Genomic DNA, 7,810 nt, shown 5'->3' on the forward strand with positions numbered 1-7,810 from the left:
TGAAGGAACTACCAGAGAGCTACTGCAAAGTGTATGGTGCACTACTAGTGTGGATTACATGTAGTTGAGTACTCTCAACCCCAAACTGCGTCTTCAACAGTTTTGAGAACCTCTGGGGTTCATCGTCTTTAAATAGCTTGTTTTCACTTGGTACACTGGCTTACGGCCATACCACACTGAACACGCCCGATCTCGTCCGATCTCGGAAGCTAAGCAGGGTCGGGCCGGGTCAGTACTTGGATGGGAGACCGCCTGGGAATACCCGGTGCTGTAAGCTTTTCTTTTCAGTCAGCAGAGGGCGCTAGTAATGGTCAAATGAAGCTTCGCAAAACACTGTCTTCATTTTCTGAGCTCAATAGATGCCACTTTCTGTTCAACAAAGGGTTGAAAACACACTGAATTGCCATTCCTTTAACCCTTTTCTTTTGAACAGAGATTGCAGTGAGCTTAGAAAATAAAGACAGTGGTTTGCAAAGCTTCATTTCACTCATCGCCAGAGGGCGCTACTCCTCCTTTGCTGGAGACAGAGCTGACAAGGAAACTGCACGGAGGATGCAACTGGAAGCAACATCTTTAATTAAAACTAAAATAAACAACCTCACAGTGTTCAACAATTCAAGTAGGAGTTCATGCACTTTGACCATGAATTCTTTGTTCTTGTTCTTCAAGATTGTGCCGATCTGGATAGTTTTGAAATCAAAGATATCTACATTTTGGATCATGCAAATTTACGGAAGACGACAAGTCACCAAGTCTGAGTAAAGGTAAAGTTCAAAAAGAATTGAGAAATAATTACAGTAATGAAAAAATAAACATGGAAATACATACATGTAAGAATACATATAGCAACAGGCTAAATGAATGAATAAATATGGAACAAAACAAATGAAAGAATGCTTAAAAATACAGCAGTGTTAATTACAGTACCAAAAAAGAGAGCAAAAAAGCAATTCAACTTGTTGGTTCGAAGATGAATGTAGTTGAACTACCAGAGAGCTACTGCAAAATGTATAGGTGCACTACTAGTGTGATTACATGTAGTTGAGTACTCTCAACCCCAAACTGCGCCTTCAACAGTTTTGAGAACCTCTGGGGTTCATCGTCTTTAAATAGCTTGTTTTCACTTGGTACACTCAAGCTACGGCCATACCACCCCTGAACACGCCCGATCTCGTCCGATCTCGGAAGCTAAGCAGGGTCGGGCCGGGTCAGTACTTGATGGGAGACCGCCTGGGAATACCCGGTGCTGTAAGCTTTTCTTTTCCGTCAGCAGAGGGCGCTAGTAATGGTCAAATGAAGCAAAGCAAAACACTGTCTTCGAGTTTTCTGAGCTCACTAGATGCCACTTTCTGTTCAACAAAGGGTTGAAAACACACTGAATTGCCATTCCTTTAACCCTTTTCTTTGAACAGAGATTGCCATCTAGTGAGCTTAGAAAATAAAGACAGTGGTTTGCAAAGCTTCATTTCACCATCGCCAGAGGGCGCTACTCCTCCTTTGCTGGAGACAGAGCTGACAAGGAAACTGTACGGAGGATGCAACTGGAAGCAACATCTTTAATTAAAACTAAAATAAACAACCTCACAGTGTTCAACAATTCAAGTAGGAGTTCATGCACTTTGACCATGAATTCTTTGTTCTTGTTCTTCAAGATTGTGCCGATCTGGATAGTTTTGAAATCAAAGATATCTACATTTTGGATCATGCAAATTTACGGAAGATCGACAAGTCACTCAAGTCTGAGTAAAGGTAAAGTTCAAAAGAATTGAGAAATAATTACAGTAATGAAAAAAATAAACATGGAAATACATACATGTAAGAATACATATAGCAACAGGCTAAATGAATGAATAAATATGGAACAAAACAAATGAAAGAATGCTTAAAAATACAGCAGTGTTAATTACAGTACCGAAAAAAAGAGAGCAAAAAAGCAATTCAACTTGTTGGTTCGAAGATGAATGTAGTTGAACTACCAGAGAGCTACTGCAAAATGTATAGGTGCACTACTAGTGTGATTACATGTAGTTGAGTACTCCTCAACCCCAAACTGCGTCTTCAACAGTTTTGAGAACCTCTGGGGTTCATCGTCTTAAATAGCTTGTTTTCACTTGGTACACTCGCTACGGCCATACCACCCTGAACACGCCCGATCTCGGTCCGATCTCGGAAGCTAAGCAGGGTCGGGCCGGGGTCAGTACTTGGATGGGAGACCGCCTGGGAATACCCGGTGCTGTAAGCTTTTCTTTCCGTCAGCAGAGGGCGCTAGTAATGGTCAAATGAAGCAAAGCAAAACACTGTCTTCATTTTCTGAGCTCACTAGATGCCACTTTCTGTTCAACAAAGGGCTGAAAACACACTGAATTGCCATTCCTTTAACCCTTTCTTTGAACAGAGATTGCCATCTAGTGAGCTTAGAAAATAAAGACAGTGGTTTGCAAAGCTTCATTTCACTATCGCCAGAGGGCGCTACTCCTCCTTTGCTGGAGACAGAGCTGACAAGGAAACTGCACGGAGGATGCAACTTTTTTTTGGAAGCAACATCTTTAATTAAAACTAAAATAAACAACCTCACAGTGTTCAACAATTCAAGTAGGAGTTCATGCACTTTGACCATGAATTGTATGTTCTTGTTCTTCAAGATTGTGCCGATCTGGATAGTTTTGAAATCAAAGATATCTACATTTTGGATCATGCAAATTTACGGAAGACGACAAGTCACTCAAGTCTGAGTAAAGGTAAAGTTCAAAAGAATTGAGAAATAATTACAGTAATGAAAAAAATAAACATGGAAATACATACATGTAAGAATACATATAGCAACAGGCTAAATGAATGAATAAATATGGAACAAAACAAATGAAAGAATGCTTAAAAATACAGCAGTGTTAATTACAGTACCGAAAAAAGAGAGCAAAAAGCAATTCAACTTGTTGGTTCGAAGATGAATGTAGTTGAACTACCAGAGAGCTACTGCAAAATGTATAGGTGCACTACTAGTGTGATTACATGTAGTTGAGTACTCTCAACCCCAAACTGCGTCTTCAACAGTTTTGAGAACCTCTGGGGTTCATCGCCTTTAAATAGCTTGTTTTCACTTGGTACACTCGCTACGGCCATACCACACCCTGAACACGCCCGATCTCGTCCGATCTCGGAAGCTAAGCAGGGTCGGGCCGGGTCAGTACTTGGATGGGAGACCGCCTGGGAATACCCGTGCTGTAAGCTTTTTCTTTCCGTCAGCAGAGGGCGTTAGTAATGGTCAATGAAGCAGCAAAACACTGTCTTCATTCTTTCTGAGCTCACTAGATGCCACTTTCTGTTCAACAAAGGGTTGAAAACACACTGAATTGCCATTCCTTTAACCCTTTTCTTTGAACAGAGATTGCCATCTAGTGAGCTTAGAAAATAAAGACAGTGGTTTGCAAAGCTTCATTTCACTATCGCCAGAGGGCGCTACTCCTCCTTTGCTGGAGACAGAGCTGACAAGGAAACTGTACGGAGGATGCAACTTTTTTTGGAAGCAACATCTTTAATTAAAACTAAAATAAACAACCTCACAGTGTTCAACACTCAAGTAGGAGTTCATGCACTTTGACCATGAATTGTGTTCTTGTTCTTCAAGATTGTGCCAATCTGATAGTTTTGAAATCAAAGAGATATCTACATTTTGATCATGCAAATTTACGGAAGACGACAAGTCACTCAAGTCTGAGTAAAGGTAAAGTTCAAAAGAATTGAGAAATAATTACAGTAATGAAAAATAAACATGGAAATACATACATGTAAGAATACATATAGCAACAGGCTAAATGAATGAATAAATATGGAACAAAACAAATGAAAGAATGCTTAAAAATACAGCAGTGTTAATTACAGTACCGAAAAAAAGAGAGCAAAAAAGCAATTCAACTTGTTGGTTCGAAGATGAATGTAGTTGAACTACCAGAGAGCTACTGCAAAATGTATAGGTGCACTACTAGTGTGATTACATGTAGTTGAGTACTCCTCAACCCCAAACTGCGCTCTTCAACAGTTTTGAGAACCTCTGGGGTTCATCAGTCTTTTAAATAGCTCGTTTTCACTCAGTAAACTTGCTTACGGCCATACCACCCTGAACACGCCCGATCTCGTCCGATCTCGGAAGCGAAGCAGGGTCGGGCCGGGTCAGTACTTGGATGGGAGACCGCCTGGGAATACCCGGTGCTGTAAGTTTTTCTTTTCCGTCAGCAGAGGGCTTTAGTAATGGTCAAATGAAGCTTCGCAAAACACTATCTTCATTTTCTGAGCTCACTAGATGGCACTTTCTGTTCAAACAAAGGGTTGAAAACACACTGAATTGCCATTCCTTTAACCCTTTTCTTTGAACAGAGATTGCCATCTAGTGAGCTTAGAAAATAAAGACAGTGGCTTGCAAAGCTTCATTTCACATTCTCCAGAGGGCGCTACTCCTCCTTTGCTTGAGACAGAGCTGACAAGGAAACTGTACGGAGTATGCAACTTTTCTTTTTGGAAGCAACATCTTTAATTAAACTAAAATAAACAACCTCACAGTGTTCAACAATTCAAGTAGGAGTTCATGCACTTTGACCATGAATTCACTATTCTTGTTCTTCAAGATTGTGCCAATCTGGATAGTTTTGAAATCAAAGATATCTACATTTTGGATCATGCAAATTTACGGAAGACGACAAGTCACTCAAGTCTGAGTAAAGGTAAAGTTCAAAAGAATTGAGAAATAATTACAGTAATGAAAAATAAACATGGAAATACATACATGTAAGAATACATATAGCAACAGGCTAAATGAATGAATAAATATGGAACAAAACAAATGAAAGAATGCTTAAAAATACAGCAGTGTTAATTACAGTACCGAAAAAAAAGAGAGCAAAAAAAAGCAATTCAACTTGTTGGTTCGAAGATGAATGTAGTTGAACTACCAGAGAGCTACTGCAAAATGTATAGGTGCACTACTAGTGTGATTACATGTAGTTGAGTACTCCTCAACCCCAAACTGCGTCTTCAACAGTTTTGAGAACCTCTGGGGGTTCATCGCCTTTAAATAGCTTGTTTTCACTTGGTACACTCGCTTACGGCCATACCACCCTGAACACGCCCGATCTCGTCCCGATCTCGGAAGCTAAGCAGGGTCGGGCCGGGTCAGTACTCTGGATGGGAGACCGCCTGGGAATACCCGGTGCTGTAAGTTTTTCTTTTCCGTCAGCAGAGGGCGCTAGTAATGGTCAAATGAAGCAAAGCAAAACACTGTCTTTATTTTCTAAACTCACTAGATGCCACTTTCTGTTCAACAAAGGGTTGAAAACACACTGAATTGCCATTCCTTTAACCCTTTTCTTTGAACAGAGATTGCCATCTAGTGAGCTTAGAAAATAAAGACAGTGGTTTGCAAAGCTTCATTTCACCATCGCCAGAGGGCGCAACTCCTCCTTTGCTGGAGACAGAGCTGACAAGGAAACTGTACGGAGGATGCAACTTTTTTTTTTGGAAGCAACATCTTTAATTAAAACTAAAATAAACAACCTCACAGTGTTCAACAATTCAAGTAGGAGTTCATGCACTTTGACCATGAATTCTTTGTTCTTGTTCTTCAAGATTGTGCCGATCTGGATAGTTTTGAAATCAAAGATATCTACATTTTGGATCATGCAAATTTACGGAAGACGACAAGTCACTCAAGTCTGAGTAAAGGTAAAGTTCAAAAGAATTGAGAAATAATTACAGTAATGAAAAAATAAACATGGAAATACATACATGTAAGAATACATATAGCAACAGGCTAAATGAATGAATAAATATGGAACAAAACAAATGAAAGAATGCTTAAAAATACAGCAGTGTTAATTACAGTACCGAAAAAAAGAGAGCAAAAAAAGCAATTCAACTTGTTGGTTCGAAGATGAATGTAGTTGAACTACCAGAGAGCTACTGCAAAATGTATAGGTGCACTACTAGTGTGATTACATGTAGTTGAGTATTCCTCAACCCCAAACTGCGTCTTCAACAGTTTTGAGAACCTCTGGGGTTCATCGTCTTTAAATAGCTTGTTTTCACTTGGTACACTTGCTTACGGCCATACCACCCTGAACACGCCCGATCTCGGAAGCTAAGCAGGGTCGGGCCGGGTCAGTACTTGGATGGGAGAACTCCTGGGAGCAGAGGGCGCTAGTAATGGTCAAATGAAGCAAAGCAAAACACTGTCTTCATTTTCTGAGCTCACTAGATGCCACTTTCTGTTCAACAAAGGGTTGAAAACACACTGAATTGCCATTCCTTTAACCCTTTTCTTTGAACAGAGATTGAGTGAGCTTAGAAAATAAAGACAGTGGTTTGCAAAGCTTCATTTCACCATCGCCAGAGGGCGCTACTCCTCCTTTGCTGGAGACAGAGCTGACAAGGAAACTGTACGGAGGATGCAACTTTTTTTTTTGGAAGCAACATCTTTAATTAAAACTAAAATAAACAACCTCACAGTGTTCAACAATTCAAGTAGGAGTTCATGCACTTTGACCATGAATTCTTTGTTCTTGTTCTTCAAGATTGTGCCGATCTGGATAGTTTTGAAATCAAAGATATCTACATTTTGGATAATGCAAATTTACGGAAGACGACAAGTCACTCAAGTCTGAGTAAAGGTAAAGTTCAAAAGAATTGAGAAATAATTACAGTAATGAAAAAAAATAAACATGGAAATACATACATGTAAGAATACATATAGCAACAGGCTAAATGAATGAATAAATATGGAACAAAACAAATGAAAGAATGCTTAAAAATACAGCAGTGTTAATTACAGTACCGAAAAAAAAGAGAGCAAAAAAAAGCAATTCAACTTGTTGGTTCGAAGATGAATGTAGTTGAACTACCAGAGAGCTACTGCAAAATGTATAGGTGCACTACTAGTGTGATTACATGTAGTTGAGTACTCCTCAACCCCAAACTGCGTCTTCAACAGTTTTGAGAACCTCTGGGGTTCATCGTCTTTAAATAGCTTGTTTTCACTTGGTACACTCGCTTACGGCCATACCACCCTGAACACGCCCGATCTCGTCCGATCTCGGAAGCTAAGCAGGGTCGGGCCGGGTCAGTACTTGGATGGGAGACCGCCTGGGAATACCCGGTGCTGTAAGCTTTTCTTTTCCGTCAGCAGAGGGCGCTAGTAATGGTCAAATGAAGCAAAGCAAAACACTGTCTTCATTTTCTGAGCTCACTAGATGCCACTTTCTGTTCAACAAAGGGTTGAAAACACACTGAATTGCCATTCCTTTAACCCTTTTCTTTGAACAGAGATTGCCATCTAGTGAGCTTAGAAAATAAAGACAGTGGTTTGCAAAGCTTCATTTCACCATCGCCAGAGGGCGCTACTCCTCCTTTGCTGGAGACAGAGCTGACAAGGAAACTGTACGGAGGATGCAACTTTTTTTTTGGAAGCAACATCTTTAATTAAAACTAAAATAAACAACCTCACAGTGTTCAACAATTCAAGTAGGAGTTCATGCACTTTGACCATGAATTCTTTGTTCTTGTTCTTCAAGATTGTGCCGATCTGGATAGTTTTGAAATCAAAGATATCTACATTTTGGATCATGCAAATTTACGGAAGACGACAAGTCACTCAAGTCTGAGTAAAGGTAAAGTTCAAAAGAATTGAGAAATAATTACAGTAATGAAAAAATAAACATGGAAATACATACATGTAAGAATACATATAGCAACAGGCTAAATGAATGAATAAATATGGAACAAAACAAATGAAAGAATGCTTAAAAATACAGCAGTGTTAATTACA

The 7,810-nt window shown here is 39.7% G+C and overlaps 4 non-coding genes and 3 pseudogenes across 4 annotated transcripts; all 7 read left to right on the top strand.

The window, feature by feature from the left end:
- Positions 1–158: 158 nt before the first annotated feature.
- LOC144514990 (5S ribosomal RNA) lies at positions 159–277 on the top strand. The gene has a single exon (XR_013501664.1). It is a non-coding gene; the product is annotated as a 5S ribosomal RNA (ribosomal RNA).
- Positions 278–1,137: 860 nt separating this feature from the next.
- On the top strand, positions 1,138–1,255 carry LOC144514988 (5S ribosomal RNA; annotated as a pseudogene).
- Positions 1,256–2,122: 867 nt separating this feature from the next.
- LOC144514993 (5S ribosomal RNA) lies at positions 2,123–2,242 on the top strand (annotated as a pseudogene).
- An 867-nt stretch (positions 2,243–3,109) lies between these two features.
- Positions 3,110–3,228, top strand: LOC144514989 (5S ribosomal RNA; annotated as a pseudogene).
- Positions 3,229–4,096: 868 nt separating this feature from the next.
- On the top strand, positions 4,097–4,215 carry LOC144514991 (5S ribosomal RNA). Its single transcript, XR_013501665.1, has one exon. It is a non-coding gene; the product is annotated as a 5S ribosomal RNA (ribosomal RNA).
- An 876-nt stretch (positions 4,216–5,091) lies between these two features.
- Positions 5,092–5,212, top strand: LOC144514992 (5S ribosomal RNA). The gene has a single exon (XR_013501666.1). It is a non-coding gene; the product is annotated as a 5S ribosomal RNA (ribosomal RNA).
- Positions 5,213–7,034: 1,822 nt separating this feature from the next.
- Positions 7,035–7,153, top strand: LOC144514987 (5S ribosomal RNA). The gene has a single exon (XR_013501663.1). It is a non-coding gene; the product is annotated as a 5S ribosomal RNA (ribosomal RNA).
- Positions 7,154–7,810: the final 657 nt, after the last annotated feature.

This window comes from Sander vitreus, unplaced genomic scaffold, assembly GCF_031162955.1.
Source record: "Sander vitreus isolate 19-12246 unplaced genomic scaffold, sanVit1 ctg824_0, whole genome shotgun sequence".
In the NCBI taxonomy this organism is placed as follows: domain Eukaryota; kingdom Metazoa; phylum Chordata; class Actinopteri; order Perciformes; family Percidae; genus Sander; species Sander vitreus.